Raw genomic sequence first — 17627 nt, forward strand, 5'->3', positions numbered from 1 at the left:
CCACACCAAAGGTCAGTGATAAACTGCCGATAGCAAAACCCACACCGTCACGCCAACAGGAATATGCCCACAGCATCACGACCCACGAATCAACACGGCGGTCTTTCAACCACAGAAAACCATTGGCGGCCCTTAAAATACACACACACTTACAAAACCACACCACATTAGACATTTCAAAATACACACACCTGACACACATACACACACCACACCCTCACACTCATACCACTATAAAACACCCACCCACACTACCCACAACCCCTTACAATGAAAAAAAGAGACCAAGCACAGAGAGACAAGCAAAGAGCACACACTCAATCAGAGGCACAGAACACCATCACCCATACACCATCGACGCACATCACAGTATAAACCCCAACACATCACCCCACACACCACCTCGCACATCCACACACACATCACTCACATCACATTCATGGCACCCCAAAGACACCCCAGGTTTTCAGAGGAGGAGCTAAGGGTCATGGTGGAGGAAATCATCTGGGTAGAGCCACAGCTATTCGGATCACAGGTGCAGCAGACATCCATTGCAAGGAAGATGGAGCTATGGCGGAGAATCATGGACAGGGTCAACGCTGTGGGACAGCACCCAAGAACCAGGGATGACATCAGGAAGAGGTGGAACGATCTATGGGGGAAGGTGCGTGGTTTCAAGACACCAGATTGCTGTACAGAGGATTGGCGGTAGACCCCACCTCCTCCCCCACAACTAACAACATGGGAGGAGCAAGTCTTGGCGATCATGCATCCTGAGGGCCTGGCAGGAGTAGCAGGAGATCTGGACTCTGGTAAGTCAAATCTTTACCATTATATCCCCCACCCTGCCTGCATGCCATCACATACCCCCACCCGTACCCTCACTCCCATCACTCCATCACGTCACATATACCCCGCTATCACAACCCACCCATCCCAATACCAAGCCCTGCATGCAACAACAATGCATGGACACCCATCACAGACCTGCATGGACACACATCACCACAGCATGCCCAGTAGAGAGACTCACCCAGCCCACATAAACAGCACTCACACAAGGCCAAGGCAACAGGGAAAACACAATTATACAGGGAAACACACCCATTGCACAAGATGGCACACACAGATACAATAACAATGCATTTGTATCCCAACAGGACCCCAACCCAACATCACCGTAGAGGAGGTGCCACCAACATCCCACAGTGATGACAGCAGCTCTGCACGCCTGGATCACGATGACCAACCTGGCCCATCAGGGACCTCTGGACAGTCGGTTTCCCTGCCATAGTCCCAACCCACCACAGAGCGTCCCCCCTCAGGAAACACCAGCACAGCACCCACCCAGAGGGCCCATGCCATTGTCCCCAGGACACGTCAATCCGCAGTGTGTCCACCACTACGAGGACCCCAGGCAACCCCACAAACACAGGACGATCAGGGACCTGGGGTCAGCGGCAGTGGGCAGACGGTTCAGGGGACAGAGGTACAGGACAGCAGGGAAGCTGGGAGGACTACTGTGTGACAGGGGGAGGACATGCTCAGGGAACCGATCCTCCACAAGGCACTCTCAAACATCATGGGAGCATACCACCATTCCCAGGAGACCATGGGCACGGTACTGGCCAAGTTACAGGAGACCCAGCGGCTGCAGGAAGACAGTACCTGGGTATCAGGTAGGACCTTAGAAAAATCTACACAATCCTGGTCACCATAGCAGGGGTGCTGGCTGACATGGGCAAGACCAAGAGGGAGGCAGTGGCACAACAAAGGGCCCCTGACACTAGCCAAACCGAGGAACAGCCTTCCACCTCCGCCGGCACTAGTGTACAGGAGGCCCCGCCACAGGACCAACAGGCCAACTAGCACCCCACCCCCTGCCGAAGGAGAACCACCCCACAAATGGTCCCTGTGATCCAGGCAGAAGACAGAGAACATTGCCAAGACCCCCGCAAGGAAATAGGACTCTCCTGATTGTCACCCTTCTGTCCCACTCTGTCACTCTGTCCACCTTGAACTGCCATTACTCCCATTCCTATGCCCCATTGGACAATGCACCTGTGATACTAAGAGACTGGACTCTACCCTGGACCTTCCTCCACCATCACCCCAGCCCCTTGCACCTACCCCCATACTATTTAGCACAAAAAATAAACACCATTGAAATATAAACCATACTGGAGTCAGTGTAATGATTGGAAAGATGTATTCTTACAACATTCTCAAAGCATTGCAACGTCTATGTTCATTGAATTATACCACAGTAAGACAGTTGGTGGGCAGCAGTACATATAGCAGTAGCCAGAATGGGGTACACAGATCTGAAAAAAAGTGAATCCAAAGGGAACAGTAAGTGGCCATAGACAGAGGGTAAGATGCTGCCATGTACAATGTCCAAAAGTATACTGAAATGAGAACTTGAGTTACAGTCTCTTACCTGTGTGGCACTGGAAGTACTGCTGTATATTGTTTGTTCTGTTGTCCACATCTTCTTCATCTGCCTCCTCTTCATCACTGTCCACAGGCTCCACCGCTGCCACAAGACCATCACCAGGCTCATCCTCCAGCAGATAAGACACCTGGTATCTCAAGTCCAAGTTGTGCAACATACAGCATGCCACGATGATCTGGCACACCTTCTTGGGTGAGTAGTACAGGGATCCACCTGTCAGATGGAGGCAACAGAACCTGGCCTTCCGGAGGCTGAAGGTCCTCTCAATAATCCTCCTTGCTCGCCCATGTGCCTCATTGTAACGTTCCTCTGTCCTTGTCCTGGGATTCCTCACTGGGGTCAGTAGCCATGAGAGGTTGGGGTAACCAGAGTCACCTGTAAATATCGAGGGACAACTGTTAGACACACACTAACCCTTAGGGACAACCCCATACTCAGACCCTAACTTATACTGTGTGGGGACCTTGGCCTCACCTAATAGCCACACCCAGTGCCTCTGGAGATGCCCCATCACATAAGGGATGCTGCTATTCCTCAAGACATAGGCGTCATGCACTGAGCCAGAATATTTGGCATTCACATGGGAGATGTACTGGGCTGCGAAACACACCATTTGCACATTCATCGAATTACAGCTTTTTCCATTCCTGTAGACCTGTTCATTTCTGTGGGGGGGGACAAATGCCACGTGTACCATCAATGGCACCAATGATGTTGAGGATATGCCCCAGGGCATAGAAGTCAGCTTTCACTGTGGCCAAATCCTCCACCTGGGGGAAGACGATGTAGCTGTGCATGTGTTTCAGCAAGGCAGACAACACTCTGGTCAACACATTGGAGAACATTGGCTGAGACATCCCTGATGCCATGGCCACTGTTGTTTGAAAGGAATCACTTGCCTGGAAATGGAGCACTGACAGGACCTGCAGTAGAGGGGGGATTCCTGGGGGCTGGCGGATAGCTGCCATCAGGTCTGGCTCCAATTGGGCACACAGTTCTTGGATTGTGGCCCTATCAAGTCTGTATGTGATGATATTGTGTCTGTCCTCCATTGTCGACAGGTCCACCAGGGGTCTGTACACCGGAGGATGCCACCATCTCATCATCTGCCTCAGCGGTTGTAGCCTATGGAGGAGAACGGTGAGCAGAAGGTCATTTTTCACATATATGGCACAACTCTTTTTGAATTAATGTCACAGAAGCAGTGTGTGAATTTGAGAGTCAGTATATGTGCTAATATATGCTGTGACACAGTTAGGTGCCATACCATGTGCCCCCCTGAAATGGAGGCTGCCTGACCTGTGAGGAGGGACAAGGGAAAATGAGGTAACTGCGCTGGCGTTGTGCTGCATCACGGTAGGCGGTAGATGACCGCCACGCAACTCCGCATTGGTTATTATTGGGCCCTATGTATCCCAGGAGCCAATGACAATGTTCGCTCGAGGTGACGGTACGCACCGCCGCAGACGTCACCGCCATTTTCTAGCTATTCACTCACTTGCTACCTGACCATCAACAGGAGAGGACCTCCACTGAAAGTGCTGCTGTGACCTGAGTCTGGAAGCAACAATGGCTAGAGTGTCTGGGGGAAGGGCCACTGCCTTCACTGCAGAGGAGTTGGAAAAACTGGTGGATGGGGTCCTCCCCCAGTACATGTTACTCTACGGTCCTCCAGACAAACAGGTGAGTACACTGTGAGCATGAAGTGGGCAATGCCTGTTTGGAGTGGTGTGGATGTAAGCCACATGTGGGGGGGGTGGCAAGGCATCCTGGCCTGAATGCTGCATGACAGGTGGTCAGTGTATGTGCATCAGGGCATGGGTGGGAACTGGTGGGCAATGAGTATGTCGGTCCCGACAGGTGAGTAATTACATTTTTGCTGTCTTTTCCCTCAGGTCAGCGCCCACCAGAAAAAGGGTATTTGGCGTGCCATCGCCAAGGAGGTGCAGACCCTGGGTGTCTATCACAGGCGGAGCACCCACTGCCGCAAGAGATGGGAAGACCTGCGGCGCTGGACCAAGAAGACGGCGGAGGCCCAGCTGGGGCTGGCCTCCCAACGTGGAAGGGGTGCCCGTCGCATCATGACCCCCCTGATGTTCTGCATCCTGGCGCTGGCCTATCCGGAGTTGGATGGGAACTTGAGGGCATCACAGCAGCCACAAGGGGGTGAGTACAGATTCAGAAAGCTGACTTTACGCGCTTTAGGAACTAGCTGGGTGGGGGATGTGGGCTGTGGCTGCCCCTAGGCCAGAGCGGTCATGGCAGGGTAGATCCCTTGATTGCAGGCTCTGAAGCACTCCTTCCCCAATGGTACAAGTGGCCAACTACTAATGGGCAGGGTCCTGTGGGTGTCAGGTGAGCAGATGCTGGCGTTAGGCATTGTACCCAATGGGCTGGTGACTACCTTAGTGACTGGTTGGGCATGGCCTAGTGCATAGGGCAGCTCAGTGTGTGTTGTGTACACCAACGGTAGTGGTGTTGCTGGCATTGACCAAGTGTATCCTCTGTCTCTCCCCCCCTTCTTGTTTTGTCACCCTGTCCTTGTGTGCATTAGCATCATCTGGCGGAGGAGCAGAGGCACCCATGACGGAGGGAGCTGCATCCCACATGGCCCATGAGGGCGAATCCACTGAAGGTGAAGGCACCAGTGGGACGGAGGGCGAGGGGAGCTCCATGACGGGGACAGGAGGGGATACCAGTGACAGCGATTCCTCCTCTGATGGAAGCTCCCTGGCAGTGGTGGACACCTCTGTGCCCAACCCAACAACAGGTACAGCCACCACCCCCCCTACCAGCACCACCCTCCCAGCAGCCCCTCAGCGCGTTTCCCGTGCCCCCTCACCCAGGAGGGTGGGCAACTCCTTCGCCCTCGGCACCTCAGGCCCTGCCCCAGTCAGCCCTGCTGCCCTCAGTGAGGAGGCTATTGACCTCCTGAGATCCTTCACTGTTGGGCAGTCAACCATTCTGAATGGAATACAGAGTGTCCAGAGACATTTGCAACAAACAAATGCATACGTGGAGGGCATTCATTCTGGCGTGTCGGCCCAACAGACAGCATTTCAGGCTCTGGCCCTCAGCACTGATGGCAGCCATTGTCCCTGTGTCCAGCCTCCCCCCTCCAACTTCCACTACCCTGACCTAATCCCCTCTACCTCAACCTATCCCAAGCACACCTCAGACCAGCATGCAAACACATCAACACACAAAAGTGGCTCAGGAAAACATAAGCACCACACATCATCACACAGGCACTTACACAAGCACCATACCCATGCACACATACCAACATCCACTTCCTCCACTGTGTCTCCCTCCTCCTCTTTGTCCACCTCCCTCCCAGTAGTGTCTCCACTCACACCTGCATGCACTACATCATCAGCCACTGCCTCCATCACCAGCATGCCCATCACAACACACCCCTCACAAGCAATCACCACCCCGTGTCCTCTCCCAGTGTGTCTGTGAGCCCTCCTCCCAAAGTACACAAACGCAGGCACACACCCACTCAACAGCCATCCACCTCACAACAGCCTCCACCCATGCACCTCACCCAAACTCAGCAGACGTACACCTCCTACAACCACTACCTCTTCCGCCACTCCCACATCCCCTCCATCTTCCAGTCCCAGTGTGTCTAAAAAACTTTTCCTGACTAACATTGACCTTTTCCCTATGCCTCCCCCCCATCTTTCCCCTAGGGCCAGGATGTCTAGATCCAAGGCCAGCACCTCAGCCACCAAGTCGGCATCTGCTGTGGTCCCTGCAAGTCAGAGAGGATGGAAGGGGGCACCCGTCAGGGCTGGCAGTGTGCCACCCACCAAGGCAAAAGACCAACCGATTCCGCCACCTGCCAAGGTTAAGAAGGCGCCAGCATGCAGCACAAACAAGACGCACGACCCACCCAGCAAGGCCTCATCCAAAACAAAGAGGACAGTGCCAAGGTCCCAGCAGTGTCCACCAAGGTCGGGAAGGGGAAAAAAAGCAAATGCAAGGCATTTCAGGGCTCGGAGCCTCCAGGCGAGGAACTGGTAACCACTATTTGTCCTGACAGGCCAGCAACCTGTACCACGGTAAGCACCGCCGCAACGACCACCATCTGCACCTCTATCTGCATCGCCCCTGCACCGCCGCTGCCACAACGACAGTCACCAGCATCATCCCCAGTGAGCAGTCGTCCGAGGCTGCTGGACACGGCCTGGTGTCTCCCTCCACTACTACCAGCACCTGCACCAAGGGAAGCACCAGCAGCATCTCCACCGCAGACACCTCCGCAGGCACCGCCACCTGCACCGCCATATGCACTGCCACATGCCCAGCAAGTGCCACTACATTGGACATCAGCAGCATCCCCAGTGGGAAGCCGTCTGAGGCTGCAGGAGATGTCCTGGACCCTGCCCCCACCACTTAAGGGACCACCACCAGCACTGGCACTACCAGCAGTTTGCAGCTTAAGTCGCCGCAGGATGGAGTCTGGCTCTGCCTCCATGGAGTATCATGCTACCTGTTCCCTGCACATCTCGTGCCTCAGACACCCAGGTGAGGGAATGTGAACTGCCACACCTCAGGTGCAGCATCACTGGGAACAAGGCCCCCTCCAGAACCAGTGGAAAGATGCATCCACTCCCCTTATCCTTGGCAGGATGAAGCAGACTGGGCAAAAGGCCCCCTCCAGAACCAGTGGAGAGATGCATCCACTCTCCCTATCCTTGGCAGGATGAAGCGGACTTGGCATACGGCCCCCTCCAGAACCAGTGGAGCAATGCATCCACTCCCCTATCCTTGGCAGGATGAAGCAGACTGGGCACAAGGCCCCCTCCAGAACCAGTGGAACATGTCACCCTCTTGAGAGACTGTGGCTTTGATCCCCCCAGGACCACGCAGTGGGCAAACCACCCACTTGAGAGACTTGAGAGACTGTGGCTTTGAACTCCCCAGGACCAAGCTGTGGGCAAACCACCCACTTGAGAGACTTAAGAGACTGTGGCGTTGCACTCCCCAGGACCAAGCAGTGGGCAAACCACCCACTTGAGAGACTTGAGAGACTGTGGCTTTGCACTCCCCAGGACATCGCTGTGGGCATGTTGCCCCCTCGAGGAGCAGTGGCGTAGTACCATCTTCTGGCTAAGGTGCCTCCCCTCTTCTTCCCCCTGAGGTGCCTGTGTTTTTTCGACCTGATGCCATTGCAGTGGTCTCTCCGTTTTGAAGCAGGAGTCAAGTATGGGCTTCACCCATGATTTTTTGAGCCACTGGTCCACGGACATTTGTAATGGACAGTGTACCGCCCTCTATACGTATTGTAAATATTTGTATAAACTGTTGTTTACAATCGTTAACTTTATATGCATTTTCTAAATATCACAGATTTGACTCAATTCCTTTTGTCCTTGCCTTCTTCCAGGGGGTTACGGGGTGTTTCTGTAATGTTGTTGAATCTGTTAGTGTGTATGGTGTTGTGGGTGATGGTGGGGGTGGGGGTGTTCCGTGTGTGTGTCACTCTCTTCCCCCCCCCATGTGTGCTAGGTGCAGTACTCACTGTCATCATCGCCTTCTTTGAAAATCCTGGTGTATTAGCAGATCCACCAGCATGGGGAGGACCTGCAGTTTGGGCTCCATGGCATCCTGATTCTTCGTTGAGTGCCAAAAGGTGAGTGGTTCCCCTTCAGTGTACTGTTTCTGCCGTGCTTCTGATGTCGTTGGTACCGCCCTGGAAAAGCTGGCAGGTCAGTGCCTTGTAATATGGTGGGCGGTACATTGTTTTCCGCCTGTCTGTTGGCGGTGACCGCCACGGTGTTTGTTGCTAACGCCCTGGCGGTTGGAGTGTTAAAGTGACTGTCTATGTTGGCGGTTTCCGCCGTGGTCGTGATCCCATTTTTTTGTCCACCAGGCTGTTGTCGGTATTACCGCTGCTTTATCACCGACCGCCTGGGTTGTAATGAGGGCCATAGTCAGATAGATTTACAATGAAGATAACGTCCTTCTCCATCGGGGGAACCAATGCACTCCCTTTGTAAAAACCCATTTTTGTTAATTGGTCAGATTTGTTAATTTGGCTGCCCTGGTCTGTGCCCCTGTTGTTCCTGTAGCTTCTATTCTTTATTTTACCTCTTCATGTTCTCTTGGCTGTTTTATAATGGTCTTTTGTGTAAAGTTCCTTTTGTTCCCCAGCCTGTATCTTCTAGCCTCTCGTAAAACATTTGAAGAGGCAGTCTGGTCGATACTTGAGGATGTGCTCATATTTTAACTGAATGCTCCATTTGTTACCTGTTCTTCTGATGTTACCGGTGACTCAGATTCACTCACCGTTACCTCTCTTGTCTCTGTTGAGTTTGTGTTTAAAAGTTTGTTGGATATGCCATCAAATGTCTTTGCAAATGTATAGACACAACCATTTTCATAATCCCTATCATCTCTAAGTATTTTGGTCATCTTTTTGTTCATAATATACGTTTGATGTTTGTCTAGCAATTCCTTTAGAATCTTCTCATTTTTAGCTTGCCCTTCTGGTAAATTGAGAGCATTTATCTCCAATTTCAAATCCTTGATCTCCTTTAACCAGTTCTGTGCCTTGGACGAGGTGACCTCGTCCAAGGCTACAGTTCCAGTGCGCCTTGGACGAGGTACTCTCGTCCAAGGCACAGGAACTGGGGGGAGCGCTACGCTCCCCCCTGTGCTCCCCACCCACCCCCTCAAGGCAGGGATGGAAGGGGAAGCCCTTCCCCTTCCCCTTCCCCTTCCCCTTCCACCCCCGCCCCCCCAGCCCCCCTGTGACGCGCTGATTTGTCACAGGGGCATCCCCCATCGCGCTGGAAGCTCAGCTTCCAGCGCGATCGAAAGAGAAATGCTTTGCATTTCTCTTTCGATCACGTGGGGGAGGCAAGGAGAGGCTTCAAAGTAAAGGAAATTTATTTCCTTCCCTTTGAAGTCTCTCCAAGTGTTTCAAAAGCCGGATTGCTTGCAATCCGGCTTTTGAAACGCCCACTAGACACCAGGGATGGTTTTTTTCCCTGTGAAATAGACATAAGGGAGCGACCCCTTGGGCAAGGGTCGCTCCCAAAGGGGGGCATTTTTTTAGGAAGCCCTTTTCTGCCCCCCCTGGGGGGTCAGAAACCTCTAGGGCACCAGGGATCATTTTTTTTTTAGGTGGGGAGCGACCCCTTAGGCAAGGGTCACTCCCCTAGGGGGCAAATTATATTTAGGCCATTTCTGCCCCCCTTGGGGGCAGATTGGCCTATTTTGATGAGGCCAATCTGCCCCCAAGGGGGGCAGAAACCACTAGACACCAGGGAGTTTTTTTTGTTTTCGTGAATTTCACGCACGGGTAGCGACCCCTTAGGCAATGGTCGCTCCCCTGGGGGGGGGGGAATTATTTTAGGCCATTTCTGCCCCCTTGGGGGGTAGATCAGCCTATTTTGATTAGGCCGATCTGCCCCCAAGAAACCACTAGGCACCGGGGATTTTTTTTTTGGGGGGTTTTACAGATGGGGAGCCACCCCTTGGACAAAGGTCGTTTCCCTGGAGGGGAAAATTGTATTTAGGCCATTTCTGCCACCTTTGGGGGCAGATCGGCTGTTTTTTGCTACACCAATCTGCCCCCAAGGGGGGCAGAAACCACTAGGCACCGGGGATTTTTTTTTTGGCGCCAATGTCACGCAGGGGGAGCGACCCCGTAGGCAAGGGTCGCTCCCAGGGGGGGGGGGAGGGGGGTTGGGGGGGCAAATTTATTTTAGGCCATTTCTTCCCCCCTGGGGGCAGATCGGCCTATTGTTATTAGGCCGATCTGCCCCCGGGGGGCAGAAACCTCTAGGCGCCAGGGCAATTTTTTTTTTTGTGTTTTTTTTTTTGTTTGTTTGTTTTTTTCGAGATGGGGAGTGACCATTAGAAAAGGGTCGCTCCCCTAGGGGGGAAATTGTATTTAGACCATTTCTGCCCCCCTTGGGGGCAGATTGGCAGATTTTAGGTCAATCTGCCCCCAAGGGGGCAGAAACCACTAGGCACCGGGGATTTTTTTTTGGCGCCAATGTCACGCAGGGGGAGCGACCCCGTAGGCAATGGTCGCTCCCGGGGGGGGTTTGGGGGGTGGGGGGGAATTTATTTTAGGCCATTTCTGCCCCCCCTGGGGCCGGCTGAGCTAGAGGCCAAAATCCACAGGTAGGCCCTTTGCAAAAAACACCTCTGTTTTCTGTGAAAAAATGTGTTGTGTTCACGTTGTGTTTTGGGCCATTTCCTTTCGTGGGCACTAGGCCTACCCACACAAGTGAGGTACCATTTTTATCGAGAGACTTAGGTGAACACTGGGTGGAAGGAAATTTGTGGCTCCTCTCAGATTCCAGAACTTTCTGTCACCGAAATGAGAGGAAAAAGTGTTTTGTTGGCCAAATTTTGATGTTTGCAAAGGATTCTGGGTAACAGAACCTGGTCAGAGACCCGCAAGTCACCCCATCTTGGATTCCCCTGGGTTTCTAGTTTTCAAAAATGCGCTGGTTTGCTAGGTTTCCCCAGGTGCCGGCTGAGCTAGAGGCCAAAATCCACAGGTAGGCACTGTTTTCTGTGAAAAAATGTGATGTGTCCACGTTGTGTTTTGGGCCATTTCGTTTCGTGGGCGCTAGGCCTACCCACACAAGTGAGGTACCATTTTTATCGGGAGACTTGGGGGAACGCTGGATGGAAGGAAATTTGTGGCTCCTCTCAGATTCCACAACTTTCTGTCACCGAAATGAGTGGAAAACGTGTTTTTTTAGCCAAATTTTGAGGTTTGCAAAGGATTCTGGGTAACAGAACCTGGTCAGAGCCCCACAAGTCACCCTATGTTGGATTCCCCTAGGTCTCTAGTTTTCAGAAATGCACAGGTTTGGTAGGTTTCCCTAGGTGCCGGCTGAGCTAGAGGCCAAAATCTACAGGTAGGCACTTTGCAAAAAACACCTCTATTTTCTTTCAAAAAATGTGATGTGTCCACGTTGCGTTTTGGGGCATTTCCTGTCGCGGGCGCTAGGCCTACCCACACAAGTGAGGTATCATTTTTATCGGGAGACTTGGGGGAAGGCTGGGTGGAAGGAAATTTGTGGCTCCTCTCTGATTCCAGAACTTTCTGTCACCAAAATGTGAGGAAAATGTGTTTTTTTAGCCACATTTTGAGGTTTGCAAAGGATTCTGGGTAACAGAACCTGGTCAGAGCCCCACAAGTCACCTCATCTTGGATTCCCCTAGGTCTCTAGTTTTCAAAAATGCACAGGTTTGGTAGGTTTCCCTAGGTGCCGGCTGAGCTAGAGGCCAAAATCTACAGGTAGGCACTTTGCAAAAAACACCTCTGTTTTCTTTCAAAAAATGTGATGTGTCCACGTTGCGTTTTGGGGCATTTCCTGTCGCGGGCGCTAGGCCTACCCACACAAGTGAGGTATCATTTTTATCGGGAGACTTTGGGGAATGCTGGGTGAAAGGAACGTTGTGGCTCCTCTCTGATTCCAGAAATTTCTGTCACCAAAATGTGAGGAAAATGTGTTTTTTTAGCCAAATTTTGAGGTTTGCAAAGGATTCTGGGTAACAAAACCTGGTCAGAGCCCCACAAGTCACCCCATCTTGGATTCCCCTAGGTCTCTAGTTTTCAAAAATGCACAGGTTTGGTAGGTTTTCCTAGGTGCCGGCTGAGCTAGAGGCCAAAATCTACAGGTAGGCACTTTGCAAAAAACACCTCTGTTTTCTTTCAAAAAATGTGATGTGTCCACGTTGCGTTTTGGGGCATTTCCTGTTGCGGGCGCTAGGACAACCCACACAAGTGAGGTATCATTTTTATCGGGAGACTTGGGGGAACATAGATTAGCAAAACAAGTGTTATTGCCTCTTGTCTTTCTCTACATTTTTTCCTTCCAAATATAAGAGAGTGTGTAAAAAAGACATCTATTTGAGAAATGCCCTGTAATTCACATGCTAGTATGGTCACCCCGGAATTCAGAGATGTGCAAATAATCACTGCTCCTCAACACCTTATCTTGTGCCCATTTTGGAAATATAAAGGTTTTCTTGATAGCTATTTTTCACTCTTTATATTTCAGCAAATGAATTGCTGTATACCCGGTATAGAATGAAAACCCATTGCAGGGTGCAGCTCATTTATTGGCTCTGGGTACCTAGGGTTCTTGATGAAGTTTACAGAAGCGGGCTAAACAAATTATTTGCCAGATAACCGCGGCACAGTTGCCGCTAGGGACTGGTTCCCGGTGGAATATTACTCCCTATGATCTCATGCGGGTAAGAAGTTCATGCCATAAATGAAGGATTACATATCGGTGCATGTAACGTTTCAAGTGGCAAACCGAAGAATTGGTTAACAAAAAACCAACATGTTGCGAAGAAGTGTGGTTGTTTGATTGTTATGCAGAACAATACTCATAAAGATTGAGCATTGTGTGGTCTGTAATTTGATATATATATATGTAGTGTGTAATCAGTTTCTGGATGTACATAACTTGAGGGTTTGGTATATTGAATGTACACAATTAGATGAACATCCCAATCTTAATTATATTAGTACTGTCTAATTTGCAAAATGTTATATATTCTCTATTGGGTTTCGGACATGACAGTTTAATTTAACATGGAGGACGTGTTTTTGGCACAATGGATTGGATAATTTTCATGGGACATCTATTAATATTGATGTGGTACATTGGATACAATATCTTTTAGGTAAAAGATGTATTAGGGACATAAAAAAAATTATGAGAATATTTTTATGTTTTTGGTCGGCTCTACATCTTGATGTATGTAGAAGTGACACTTTAGATGTGACAAATTTTCTAATCTTCATAGAGATTGTGCTGTCCATAGTACTATGAAGATCTTTTGTTGATTAACATGCATATGATAAATATGTTTGTTTCTCTTCAGTGACTGTGCTCTTTTGAGTTATAATGAAGATTCTTATATGATTAACAGAAGGTAACTCTACAGATTGGACTTGGTGACGGTTTTTGTATTTTGAATGAGTAGATAATAAAATAGGGTTTTGATTAATTCAATTTTGTTCCTCTTTTATATTTCACTTTCGTACTTTCTGCTAATTAGGATTAGTATATAAGGGCTTGCATAGAAGGTAATATGTAGAAAAGTTAGGTAATGGAATTCTATTATGTAATTTTCTAGTTGATGGATACAAACCTAATATCTGTGATTCACATGTGGATAGACACAACTTTTGGTGTGATCTTTTCTTTGAATCAGTGTAGTTTTTTAAATATATTTTAAACACTAAGGGGCATATTTATACTCTGTGTGCGCCGGAATTGCGTCGTTTTTTTTTACGCAATTCTGACGCAAAACTAACTCCATATTTATACTTTGGCGTTAGACGCGTCTAGCGCCAAAGTCCATGGAGTTTGCGTCATTTTTTAGCGTGGACACCTACTTCGCGTTAATGATATGCAAGGTAGGCGTTCCCGTCTAAAAAATTGACTCCGAGGCATGTGCGCCGTATTTAAACTCCCGGCCCGGGAGTGGGCGGGTAAAAAAAAATGACGTCCGGCCGCTTTTGCGCCGTTTTTTAGCGCCTGGTCAGGGCAGGCCTTAAGGGACCTGTGGGCTCGGAAGGAGCCCAAGGCTGGAGGGACCCATCCCAGGGGCATTAAGGTAAGTTCAGGTAAGTTTTTATTTTTAATTTTTTTGTGGTATAGGGGGGCCTGATTTGTGCCCCCCTACATGCCACTATGCCCAATGACCATGCCCAGGGGACAGAAGTCCCCTGGGCATGGCCATTGGGCAAGGGGGCATGACTCCTGTCTTTGCTAAGACAGGAGTCATTTCAATGGGGGTTGGGAGTCGAAAAAAATGGCGCAAATCGGGTTGAGGCGAAAAATTTGCCTCAGCCTGACTTGCCCCATTTTTTGGCGCCCAAGCTCCATATCCCCCTACGCCGGCGCTGCCTGGTGTACGTAGTTTTTTTTCACGCACACCAGGCGTTAGCGCAGTTTTGCGTCAAAAAGTATAAAAATGGCCCTAAGAGGCATATTTATACTCCGTTTGCGCCGAATGTGCGTCCAAAATTTTGACGCACAATCAGCGCAAACGTTGCCCCATATTTAAACCCTGACGCCCGAGTCCGCGCAAGGGAAAAATCCGCAATGTGCGCCATTTTCTGGATGCGGCAACCCGCCCTGCGTTAATGATATGCAGGGTAGGCGTTCCCGTCCAAAAAACGACGCACACAGCCGTGCGCCGTATTTATGCTTCCGGGCAAAAATGACTCTCGGCCGGGAGGCGGCGCAAAAAAATGACGCAAAGCCCGATTTGCGTCAAAATTTAATGCCTGGGTCAGGGCAGGCGTTAAAATGGGGCAAACACACCTGTATTTAATCAGAACACACAGAACAAACAACAGAGCAGCAGAGCAGCAGAGCAGCAACAGGGAGACATGGAGGTGATTTTAATTCAGCGTGCACGTCGACGCAGAGCCCTGCAGCAACAACAGCAGGTACAACAACAACAGCAGGGACCCCAAAGGCAGCGCAGAAGGCAGGAGAGGATATTCCGCCCAAGAACAACCCTGCATGGCCTCAGGGAACACAACATCATCCAGAGGTACCGGTTGAACTGGCAGGCCATTCAGCAGCTGCTGAGAAATATTGAACAGCAGTTGGCCCCCACTTTGGTGACACCCCACACCATCCCAACAGAAACAAAGCTGCTTGCCGTACTTCACCTGCTGGCAAGTGGCTCGTTTCAGACAACTGGTGCCCTGGTTGGTGGAATATCACAACCATCATTCTCCGCATTCCTGCCAAAAGTACTGGATGCCATCATTTGCCTGACACCCCTCCACATATGCTTCCCTAACACACTGCAGAAGCAGCAGGAAACAAAACAGCGGTTCTATGCCATCAGTGGCTTCCCACACGTCCTTGGTGCAATCGACTGCACACATGTACGCCTTGTGCCACCTGCTGCAACAGAACACCTCTACCGCAGCAGGAAGCACACACATTCAATCAATGTGCAGGCCATAGTCGATCACCAAGGATTGATCAGCAACATTGCGGCTAAATATCCTGGGAGTGTACATGACGCATTCATCTTCCGTCACTCTACCATCAACCAACACTTCCAGGATGGACGGTATGGCAATGGACTACTTGTTGGTAAGTACAAAAATCCAACTTATATACACACTACACAGCAACCCTCTAGGACACACAACACATACACCACAATAGCAACACCTAGCCAGGAACACACTGAGGTCCTGACATCACTAGCCATGTTTCTGAAGTCACCATTGAACCTGTCGCACATTGGAATGTACTCCACAGCTAAATGTGAAGACATTAATGAGTGTGGTTGCCTAAATGTCACCTTGCAAATTGGAAGTGTCACAATAACCTGTACATTAATACATTGCATAAGTCTTAAGGTATGGGATGTCCAGGGTACTTTCATATGAACGTCTTAACTACACTTTCATGTGTTAACTCTGCATGGAACTATCATCTCACCCCCAGTGAAGACACACGGACACCTGTATCACAAGTCACAAGTCAAGGGAGGGCACACTGTTATGAAAATAAAAATACAGACTGCTGACAAACGGCTAGCTAACAAACACTTGCTCAGCCAAGGAAAAAACTCAATGCAAAACTTTTACCCTACAAGTATAGGTTGTCACATTAGTACACAAAAGAGTCACAGACAACACAAGACAACTACTGCAATCAAAGGTCTGTACAAGAGTGCTTTCTACATCTAATTGATCCCATTCTGTGTTTCTATTTCAGCTGATCAGGGGTTTGGCATCCAGCCTTGGTTAATGACACCATTTGGGAACCCCACTACTGCTGCAGAGCGGGCATACAACGACGCCCATAAGAGGACACGCAGCATTGTTGAGCGGACCTTTGGGATCCTAAAGTCAAGATTCCGCTGCCTTGACATCACTGGCGGTAGCCTACTCTATTCCCCAGAGATGGTCTGTAAGATCATACTCACATGTGCCATATTGCACAACATTTGTGTAAAAAGGAACATTCCCCTCCTTGAACCAAACCCAGACATGCCTGAAGATGACGAAGAGGAGGATGCTGGCCTGCAACAGGAGGGGGAACAACCAAACACGGCAGCTGGAGTGCGTAGGCGCCAACAGCTTGTAAATAATTTTTTTTCATAATTTCTTATATCAACACTTATTGCACAATTGTAAATAAACACAGATAACAAACACCACATCATGCTTTAGCCTATTCATTTCTGCCCACCTTTAGTTCGAAATTTCTGAAGAAGAATGTCGTCTCATTGAGCAATAATGATATAACAATCATGACACAATAAAAACCCATCACAAATGTATGCACAGAGGGTAGGATGTTACATCATACATTACCATCCACAGAGGCCAACAGGAGTACAAATGTGGCAATTACACATGCCTGATCCAGACACCTGAGACAGTCTCTCACTCAGCCCAAAAATGTAGATCATTTGAAAGTCTCATCACACGTGTTCAGTGACAGGGTGGGACCATCCATGTGTACGTGACCATGTCCTCAATGGCTTCTCTCAAGTTTTTGATATGAGCAATACCCAATTGGAACAACATTAGCTGCCACTAACTCATGAGGAGACCTTGAAGTTACAGTGACAACATACACCCAGACAGGTGATAGTGGATCCACATTCGCACACACATATAAACATATGTCATCCAATCAACCAAATATTTGCAAGCTGCCCATCACAGTAGTGTCCCAGTTTGAACCTAGCAGGAAGAATTTAACATGCCACTAAACAAGGTAATGCATAAAGGCCCACATACATCAACAATCTATTTGTCATCAGCACATGAGGAACGCTGAGATTTTGCAAACATAGTCATTGCAAAATGGTATGTCAGATTGCTCCAAATCATCAATAGTGCAAACGTCAAATGGGCAAATGAGATGAATGAATGGCTAACAGTGATTCGTACCCTATGGCCTTACATTAGCCTGCTGCTGCAGGTTTTGCATAACAGAATAAATAAAAGCCATGGATACATTAGCAAATCTGGATGGGCAAACCCTAGGGTGCTGGGGGCCTAAGTCCACCTCTACCGCCCCCCAAGTATACAAGAATCATGTACTTGTGAACTAAACACATGCATAAGGCGCATGTGTGGCCTACATGTCAAAAGTCAAACACAAATCAGATACACAAA

The sequence above is a fragment of the Pleurodeles waltl genome, chromosome 5 (genome assembly GCF_031143425.1).
Source record: "Pleurodeles waltl isolate 20211129_DDA chromosome 5, aPleWal1.hap1.20221129, whole genome shotgun sequence".
Lineage (NCBI taxonomy): Eukaryota > Metazoa > Chordata > Amphibia > Caudata > Salamandridae > Pleurodeles > Pleurodeles waltl.